Source organism: Pseudopodoces humilis, chromosome 25 (assembly GCF_049639895.1).
Source record: "Pseudopodoces humilis isolate 2021_Gansu_Grassland_sample_001 chromosome 25, ASM4963989v1, whole genome shotgun sequence".
Lineage (NCBI taxonomy): Eukaryota > Metazoa > Chordata > Aves > Passeriformes > Paridae > Pseudopodoces > Pseudopodoces humilis.
Window position 1 is genome coordinate 6,431,254 of NC_142224.1, and position 10,302 is coordinate 6,441,555.

The window sequence follows — 10,302 nt, forward strand, 5'->3', positions numbered from 1 at the left end:
CTTCAGTCCCTGGCAGTATCGACCCTGGCACTAAATCACCTCCCACCTTTCCTCTGCCTTGCAAACACCGGGCAAAATATTTATAGCAGGGATCTGCAAGTTCCCAGCTCCTGCTGGGGATGCAGCTCACGTGCCACGTATTTCAACAACAAGGACTTATTAAATAATAACTGACATTTACCTAGCTGCCTCTTGTCCTCAGGGCCCCCAGGACTTGGCAAACTTTAATTAATAGTTGTTTTAATAGTTAAATAACCTTTATAACTGCATTTCATTTATTCCAGGTCCGTCAGAAATAAAGTCATAATGATCTGAGTCAAGCGATAAAACACAACATCTGGTTTAATGTTTGCAGGTTATTTAATGAACTGAGGAACCTGGCAGAAGAACTAGATATTTATTTCTTTTTCTTCTTGTAAGAAATGGGGTTTGTAGTGAGATACAGCTTGATGCTGGTGTTTGGCCTCCTGTTTTTCCCAGCAGCAGGTTCAGCTGCAGAACCCTGTGTGCCCATCCCGTGGGGACAGGGTTCCAGGGCATGACCACAGACAGGGTGCAGAACAGCACTGATTTATCTGGGGGTGCACTCTGCCATCAGTTTTTACATGGCCCTGGGCACAGGATGAGCAGTTCCAACACAGCACACGCTTCACCAGCCACGGAGCTCCTGTGTCTGCAGAATTCATGGCAAGGCTGGCAGTAGTCCCAGGGCATCCTTCCCCAGCACGGGTTCCAGGACAGGCAGTGCCGCCTCCAGAGGCTTCTGAAGCCTGCTCCAGGGGACTGACCAGCCCCTCACACCCGAGTCCCTGATGTGGCTCCCACCTCTTGCCCTCTGGCCTGCAGCAGGCCCTGTCCCCGTGTCCCAGCTCAGCCCCCTCCCTGCAGCTCGGTGTCACCTGCTGTCCCTCGGCTTGTGACACATTTCCTCCTCTTTCTCTGCAGCCTATTACGAGTATCCTGACTAATGTTGCTTAACGCAGCTCACTCTGTGGATCCCAGAGTACCGTCTGCACAATAAAATTAGCTTCCTCGGGCATATTTTGGGTACTCGTGCTCCCCCCGCAATGTTACCTATTAATTGCACAGAGAAAATATTCCAGAAACTTACTTGTGCCCTTGAGCTACATTCATGTTTATTTCCATAACTCTTTGATACAATATTTGTCTTTGCCTGACTTAGTTTGCCAAAAGGAAAGGGAGAAGGAGGAGAAGCATATGAGGGATTTGGATTGCCTCACATCTGCCTTTCTTTAAGCAGCCCATATGGGAAAACATATTCTTCTGCACAGAATTTGTTAAAGGTTTCATAAAACGCATTGCGTACACATTTAGCACAGAACCCAGCAATATTTATATTTAAAATGGGTCCAAACAGATCCATTTGGAGAGCGCTTGGAAGATGTAGGGTGGCAGTGCACATTGCGAATGTAATAGTCTCGTTAGCTGGCTCAGCTTGTGGGATCTGCTCCGGGAGTTGATGGGAGAAGAAGCTCCCACTGTGGTAAGTGTAAAAATCATAATGTATGCAATGCTGTGAGCATATTTCATCTGTGACGCTCCAAAGAGGTGACATTATCCACGTTCCCCTTTAAGACAGAGTAGCTGAGTAAATGGGAACCGACAGGAGTGGATACTTCATTCATTTCCCTGGTGTCGGTGTAAATCACGAGAGCCAACTTGCAGCCCCATCGTTCCTGTTGGTGCACAGCTACTCACGTGGATCGTCCCACAGAGTCCCCTGCAGCAACCCACGGAATTCGGGTTCCACGGGCTGGAACCTCAGCCCCGCGGGGTGAGGGAGGAGAGCCGGAGCCGCTCCCTGGAGCCCTGGTGCGCCCTGGGGCCAGCACGGGTGGGGAGTGCTGCGAGGGAGAACAGGGGCTCTCCGAGAGCAGATCCTGGGTGTCTGTGTCGTGATTCCAGCAGGGGATCGGCCCAGTTATGGGTTTATCTTATAGGGATGAGATTTAAAACCGCGTTCGTGTTCCCCCGGACCCAGGAACACAGGCGGGGCTGGGGACGTGATGTCCTGCGGGTAGCAGCACCAGCGGAGGCTGACAAGCACTAATCACATCCCATTAGCTGCCTTCAGCCTTCGCTGGGCTTGGTTCGGTCTGGTTTATCTGAATCTTTATTAGATAAGCTTGAATTAGCGGCGGGGCGTGCGATGCAGCCGGCTCTGTGATGCCATGCGGAGAGGCGCTGCCGTTCCGGGCCATCCCGAGCGCAGCCCTGCCTGCCTGCGGCTGATTTCATTTCGCCTTGGCAATCTTCTGCTATGCACTTAAGTAAACAAAGATCAAGCTACTCACAGCCTTAATTAGGCTGCACATAAATAAGAGATTACTGGATTAGCCGGGAGTATACGTGGGAGAGTAACAATCACAGCGAGCAAACCCCACTACCGGTGTTTCCCTCGCAGCGCATCCCTGGGATCTCCGCTGTCCCTTGCCGCCCCACGCTGCTCTTTTGCTGTCTCGCAAATCTGCGGGGCTGCTGTGAGCGTGTCAGCGCCGGGGGAACGCGGGTGGCTCCGGCAGCGGGGCCGGGGCTGGGTGCGGACACCGACACCGGGGCTCCTGCCGCTCCGGGAGCCACTGCCCGGGCTGCGGACACCGACACCGGGGCTCCTCCGGCTCCGGGAGCCACTGCCCGGGCTGCGGACACCGACACCGGGGCTCCTCCGGCTCCGGGAGCCACTGCCCGGGCTGCGGACACCGACACCGGGGCTCCGGCCGCTCCTGGAAAAGCCCTGGGGACGGCGGGGGCTCTGCTGCTCGCAGCCAAGAGGGGCTAATGCGAAGGTCCGGGTTCCTTGGCATGGGGCAGGACGGAGGGACGAGGCTGGGAACATCCCGGCTCTCCCCCAGCAGAAGGGATGCTGCTCTGCCCTGCCTCATCTCCCGCCCGCGGCAGCACAGGCTCGTGGGGACACGTTCCCAAAAGGCACAAATGTTACAGGAAGATGCTTTTTCAGCCAAGGTGCTGACACAGCACCATCCGTGTTTCTTAACCGGGAGCGATGTCTGAGTAATCTCAACCTAAAGCCTGAAATATACATTATAGGCTGTGTCTTTCTGTGCTTTATTTGGGCTGTAAAGTGATATCTTATTATTTCTTCCTCCTGGGCATCCTTTAATGAATCTAGATTTGAAAGTGAAATATTTATTGTATTTCGGGAACTTAAGCATGGAAGGAGTGGAGGAGGAATATGCAAATTTTCCAGAAAGCATTAAAAAAAGGTCTTTTCTTTACTAAGAAAAGGAGGTGCAAGTGTGAATTTATTGAGCCCCAGAATAGACGTCCCAAAAAATAGTGTAATGGGGGTGTGGGGAGCAGGGCTCCCCCAGAAATGACCCCATTCTAGCTCCTCTCAAACACTTTGGGAATGGGAAATTAAGCCTGGAGTTCTTGGTCTTCAACCTGGCCATTGCAGTGCCTTGGAAAAATGCAGAAGAAAATATTTTTCTGCAAAAACACCAGAAACAAAGAAATGAAGCCAAGTGTATTGGCACAGGTAAACACAGATTTAATGCAAAAGTTGCTGGAGCCCCAACTTCATTGGAATCCACGCATTTGTTTAGAAAGAGAAATATTCTGCCATCTTCCATAGCCAACATGAAGAAAGATATTAATGGGCTATGATTCTGTGACTTCAGAGCATTGTAGGGTTAGTATTTCATGGAGCAAAGACAGAGTACATCGTGTGTGAACAGCACCATTGGCTTCAGCTGCTGAAAACAATATGGGGCAGAAATAATTGAACTAAAAAGAAATTACAGCTATTTGGGGAGGTGGCAATTCTGCTGCATAGAGAGGAGGCTGCAGGTGCCGACGCAGGCATATGATTTAAAAAATTAGGATAAAAATCACTGGGTTTGATGCTGGAGAGATTTTTGGTGGAGAGGGAGCCGCTCTGTCAGCATTATATACAGGCAGGGAGGATGGAAGAGGAGGCCTTGGCTATATGGAGAATTGTGTTGGGTTCAGGTGGGCTGGTATGAATCTCTGTTTGTGCTTTTAAGTCTCAGATGTATCATCCAGCCACCGCAGCTTAACAAGTTGCTGTTTGTCAGCTGTGCTGTAAGTCACCGTGGGCGTGCTCGGCACCCAGCTCGGGGATGCCATAAAGCTCGGCAGATTGTGCCTTTCATCTGTTCTTATTCCAGTTCTTTTAGCTTAAACTAGTTCCTAATCATTACAAAAACCCCAAACGAGGCTTGTTTCCAACAAAACAGCCATCTGGACATTTTCTTGCATCTTCACAGAGCTGTACTGGGAGCAGCACCGCCCTGGCCCTCGCCCCAGCCGCTCCTCTCGCGCTCCCCCGGTGGGGACACCCCACCCTTGGGGACAGCAGGGTGGCTTCAGCAGGCAGCTCAGAGCTGGGCTGGCACCTCCTGCACCCCTCCATCGCCTCGGCCATCTCGCCTCCAGGCAGAACGTGGCAGAAGAGGAGGAAGAGATGCAGCAGCAGGATTGAAATGTTCCAGCCCTGCTGGGCTGCGGCGTGGCAATGTTTCACTCTGAGATAGATTTTTCACTTGAAATTTGTTAAATGGTGGATGTCAGCTGGGAAACTCAATGTTTTGATGGCTGGAAGCGCCTGTTGGAAGGAGAACTTCTTTCACAGTGATTGTGAAGCACCTGACTCCCAGCTCAGAGTACACAAATATACATTCTACAATATATAATACCATATGTAATATAAAGTACATCTGCTTCTGTATGTGTGAAATGTGAACATGGCTGATTTAGCAATGAAGAGGGTTACCCACACCCAGGTTTGAAGGAGCAGTCTGTCACCCTGAGAAATGGAGCTCTGTGGAACTTCCAGCAGGTCTCAGGGAGGGGTGAGCCCTCCTTCCCCGAGAGCCAGCAATGCTCTGGTGTGCCACATGCAGAGCAGGTCACCTGCAGCTGTCACAGTATCTGCATCATGCTGGCACCTGGTCCTGGCCCAGGTACACAACCCTGGGGCACCTGTGCCAGCACTCACGTGAGTCACTCCACACTCCTTCACTTCTCCAAAGGTTCTGAACTGATAAAACAGAAATTTTCTGGTTTTCCAAATAATTTTCAGCTGTCTCTGGCTAATTTCCTCCTCCCAAAGTGACACAATTTCACAGTAAATTCATCACTGCAGCAGCTGCTTGGCACCATCTCTGTTCCAGCTCCTGGCAGCCCTTGTTGTCCCTCCCTCTGCCCCAGCAAATGCCACCTGTGGCACTGGTACTCCGCTCTCAGCCCATTCCTTTCCATTTCAGGGAGACTCTTTCCCAGCAGAAGGTGAAACAAAGCCTTTCACATCCTATTCCAAGGTGTTTTACCTGTCCCAGCCCCATGTCCCCCGTCCTGCCTCTCACTGCGCACACCAGGCAAGGATACTGGGGCACAAAGAGCCCCACATCACCCAGGGAGCTGCCTTCAGGAGATGTGCCTCTGTCCCAAAGCACACCCAGCTCGCTGAGGGGCAGCTCCTCAGCAGCTGATGACACCAGGAAGAGCAAGGACATGTTCAAGGCAGGCTGATTTTTTGGCAGATGAGATTAAAAAAAATATTCATTGGGCTGGGACCTACAAACCCGAATGCAAACAGGGAACGTGACCTGGTCTCTGCCAGCTCCCCTGTCTGGTGGGGAGAGGTCTCTGTGCCCCCTGCACAGGAGGGGTCCCCCACAACCCTACCCTGCTCCCGGGGAAGGAGATGTTTGCTGCTGTCAAGTGAAGAAACTCTGTCTGTGGCTTTGTTACTTGACATGATGGGAGCTCCCAGGAGACAGGGGAATTGAAGACAATGCCTTTTTTCTTTATTTGCTGGGCAGAGATACAGGGAAAGTGTGTGAGGGCTCCCAGCAGTGTAAGAGTCTGGATATTCTTGTGGTCAATCACTGTTCTTAACCTTTCTCACTCCTGCAGGGAGTCCCCTTGGGATTGTTTGCATTTCGACTTCAAGACTGCCCCTCTGAAGGCAGCCAGGAGAGGGGGAGGCTGTCACACAGACACCACAGTCCCGTGTCCCCCTCTCCCCTGGCATCAGGCCATCAAAGGCAGGCTGAGCCATCCTGGGTCTGGTGCCAGTGAAGCTTTTGTTGTACAAACTCCCCACTCCTCTGAAGGAATAAGCGAGGTTGTTTTGATTCCAGCAGATGACAATCCAGCTTAAAATACACTTGAGAGTTTGGTCAGGTGTATGTTATCTTCTAGACATCTGGATAGTGTTTTGGGTTTTCCCCCCAAAGAATCCAAACCTCCCCTGCTGCGGTGAATCCTCTGCCTGATGTGGTGGGCACACATCCCTCCATCCCACCCCTGTTCTGTGGGGACCCTCAGCTCAGCATCGCTGTTGGAAAGGCAGAGGCAGGCAGTGGGGAGCTGGCAGAGCTCTGTCCTGGCCCTGAGCTCTGCCCTGGCCCTGCGGCTGCCCCTCTCTTCCCCTTCTCTGCTCCGAAGCCACTCGCGACGCCGTATTCATCTCAATGTCATTTTCCTTGAGATGTGAGCTGGAACAAATCCGGAGCAGCTGCTCCATCTCTAAGTGTCCTTCAGGGATCCCTTCAGCAGACACTTTGCAGGATATAATGATGACATTCTAACGAGCGCTAATGCACACGTTGTCATCTTTCTGTATTTACACTTCCCACAGGAGGCATCGTTCCAAGAAGGAAAAGTGAGAGACGGAAACTTTTATACAGAAACTTCAGCGCCTGCGCCAGGCTCGGCCGGGGAATCTGCCCGACGGAGAGGAGCTGAGGGCTGGGACATCCCCAGGCTGAGGGACAGTGGCTGGCAGTGCCCAGAGGGGTGGCCAGGAGAGGACAGACACCAAGCAGGAGCCCCCTGATCCCTGCAGTCAGATTACACTGGGCTGGAAGGAAAAAGAGGAGAACAAGGATTATTTTGGGGTACAGAGTGACAGCAGAGCCCACATCACTCCAGACGTCACCAGCTCCAGTCTGATGGTGTCACTGGGAACCAGGGCGTTCTGTATGCTGGAACTTGTGGGCCTTCCCTCTGCTTTGCCCCTGAAGATGCCACACAGAACAAATTCATGGCCCTTCTGGTAGACACTCATTAGCCACACCATTAAACAAAACCATAATGGCCTCAGAGAGCAGCACTGTCCCGTGGCTGTCACTGGCAAAAGGACTCCCAAGTCACTAATGCAGTGAAACTCTCCTTGTCCAGGAGGAAACGAGAGGAGTCATCCCCAGGAATGGTAAAAACAAATGTATGGACATGTGTGCCTATAGATAAATAAGTAAAGAGAACCTACCAAAGTGGGTGGAATGAGACTCTGTATCCGTGAGGCCTTTCAGCAGTGGCAGCTGGAATGGACAAGGTCATCACTTTGTCCTCTGCTCACTGATTTTATTGGGAGGAAGATTATATCAAATAAATAATATATCAAAATATTTCTGTTCTCTCTGCATGCTCCAGTGTCCCCACTGCACTGCCTGGACTGGGAGGGAGGATCTGGCCAGTATGATAACTAGGAATAAGTGGCTCTGCTTGTCGGGGGAAATTTTGCTGGCAAATTTCCGAACCAGATTAAAAAGTAAATGAGATTTCTTCTGGAGAGTTATTTTCAAGGGTTTTGTCTGCTGATGTTCTCGTGCAAGATTGCAGCTTTGCCAAGGGGGGAAGAGAACAAAAGGGGAGGATAAAGAACCGAGGTTGCAATTATCTGACAGAACGAGGTTCTCCAGTGAAAGCACCTAATCAGGAAAGTCTCAAATTTGCTTAAAATACAAAGTGTGGTACAACATTTATTTATAATCTGCCTCACCTGCTCAGATAAAACTGTTTCTAAAGCCAGGCAATTGCAGGAGACAAGCTGTAAAATGGAACAAATGGAATCAAATCTGGTATTAATAACAGTGGAATGAAATAATAACAGAAGTGGGTCTTGGAGCAGAGCACAACTCCTGTGTTCCAGCGAACACAGGTGGAGCTGTGTGGGCATTCCAGGCAGGAGGCACAGCAGGATGAGGGGGAGGCAGAAGCTGTGTGAGCCCCCAGCATGGGACAGGAGTGGCTGAGCCCCGCTGTGGGCAGGTGGTTGACGAGGTGAGTGGTGAAGCTGTCCATACCTGGGGGAAGGTGAAGTTATGTCCTGGAGAGACTCTCTGAATGCAACGTGATGCTCCTCCAAAGCCTTCAGCTGGGACCCTGGGTGAGTCTCTGGGCATTTATTTCTCTGGAATGTCTTTGGTTTGGTTGTTTGGTCAGTGTTTAATTTCCTGGTGCAGGACTTTAGTCCATGAGCACACATCACGTGCTCTCGAACTGCTTGGAAGCTCAAGGAGTGACTGTAGTAAAAACGAGGCAGGGAACGTGTCAGCTTCAGAGTGAGATGGTTTTGCCTGTGTCAAGGAGCTCTTGCTCCAGCCAGACATGTGGGGAGGTCCTCTGGCATTGTGAAAGTTGGTTGCACGGGTGTTATTCCAGGTTTTGTGTCTCTGTGCTCTGTAACAAGTTCTTTGCCTCTCTGCAAGGTCAATGACATGAAACACAAGCTGGGCATGTGTATTTACACTCAAACATTTATAAACCCCTCTGTTATTGTCCTTTGCTGTTGGGGAAAACAGACAAAGGCGCTGGGTTTGGTGCTCCACAGCGAGATGTTCAGAGCCAGAACAGCTGGTTCCCGTTACTCATAATCCTGCCCAGGCAGAGCCTACTGGAGATGGCGGTTTGGGGGTCTTGAAACTTCTTGCACATAAACGGCGAGTCTAAACAGAAACACCTGTGTGTGAGCCTTTGTCCAGGGAACAGCTTGCTGATCTCCTGCAACCTGTGCTCCTAAATGCTCCAGAGAAAACTTGAAATGATTAAAAAAGCACTTCCTGCTCCTGTTCCATACACCAGGTGAGGAGCAGGTGGATGTGCTCCGTGCTGGAGCTGGCAGCACGCTCCTGCCCCTGCCCAGGCTGGCCCATGGCTGTCCCAGCCCCTCTCAGCAGGCACAGGGCACTGGGGCTGGAGCCGGCCGTGCTGCAGGGTGTGGGGTCTGCAGTGTTCCTCAACACTCACCTGCTGGTATTCCGCTTTTGTGATGTTGCTGTGCAAAGTACTAAAGCTGCATGGAAAGGCTGTAAAGAAACTGTGGGTGGCTCCTGGCAAGTGTGAGGGGTCAGGGCAGTGCCGGGGGCTCCCCGGGAGGTGACATGGGGTGCACACCGCTCTAGGTATGTGCCAGGCTCTCCCAGGGATGCTGCACCACTGCCAGCTGCCCTTAAGCCCAGCTCCTGCCCTTCATTTTGTGTGGATTTGGGCAAGCGTGTTTCCAGGCGCCGAGCAGCTGCTGGGCTGACAGCGCTGACGCGCTCGGTCCGTGCGGGCTGACTCCTGTAATTGGGGTCAATCACAGAAAAAACCCTGTCACAGCAGAAAGTGCTTCTCAGCTGCTGGGGCTGACACAGACAGCAGTGCTCTGGGGACAGGGACACAGCCACGCTGCCCTCCCTACCCTCTCCTGCCTCTCCTCACCTGCTTTCTTGGCACATAGCTCCTCTTTGCTGTCTCTCCCCCCAGAGCAGGGCACTGCTTGCCCTGGTGCTGCTCTGCTTACCCCACCTCACCTTCTGACTGGGCTCCTGCAGCAGTCCTCCCCTCTCTTTGGGGGAGCAGGGTTTGGAAGCTCGTGAGCTGTAGGAAAAGCCTGGGGTGCAGGAGGCCCCTGTTCTGTGCTGGTGCCACTGAAATAAATAAACAAACATATAGATCATTGCTGCTCCTTTCTGCTCCCCCTGCCAGTCAGCGCTGAAGGAGCCAGGGACCTTTCATGGAGATAAATGCAGTGCAAGGGGTAATTAATGTGACTGATTTCTCCATGGCAGGAGCTTCCCAAGGCTCACTGCTGTGGTGCCCTTGTGTTCGAGCAGGGAGAGGAGCCAGAGGTGCCAGCATGTTCTGAAGTGGCGCGAGCTGGGGACAGCCACCTCCGGTCACCTCCCGTCAGAGGCGCTCAGACAGCCCGGAGGTCTGCCAGCAGCATCTCAGCCCACAGATAATAACAATCTCATTTCCCTGCTAGGCTGCACCAGCAGGACCTTTCCCGTCTCCTTTCTCCCCTTCTCTGTCATGGAAGTAGCAAAAGGGAAAAGTTCACAGCTCAGAGCAGGAGGCAAGAGATGAAATTGCACAACTCTTTCATTGGCAAAGGGGGTCTTACAAATCTGCCAGGAGTGAGAAGGCCCTGGTAAAGGCAGAAGGAGCAGGATGGCCCTTCAGGATCTTGGGTACACACTGAGCCTTTGCATTTGTACACAGCCGTTTGTCCAAAGAGCTGGATCA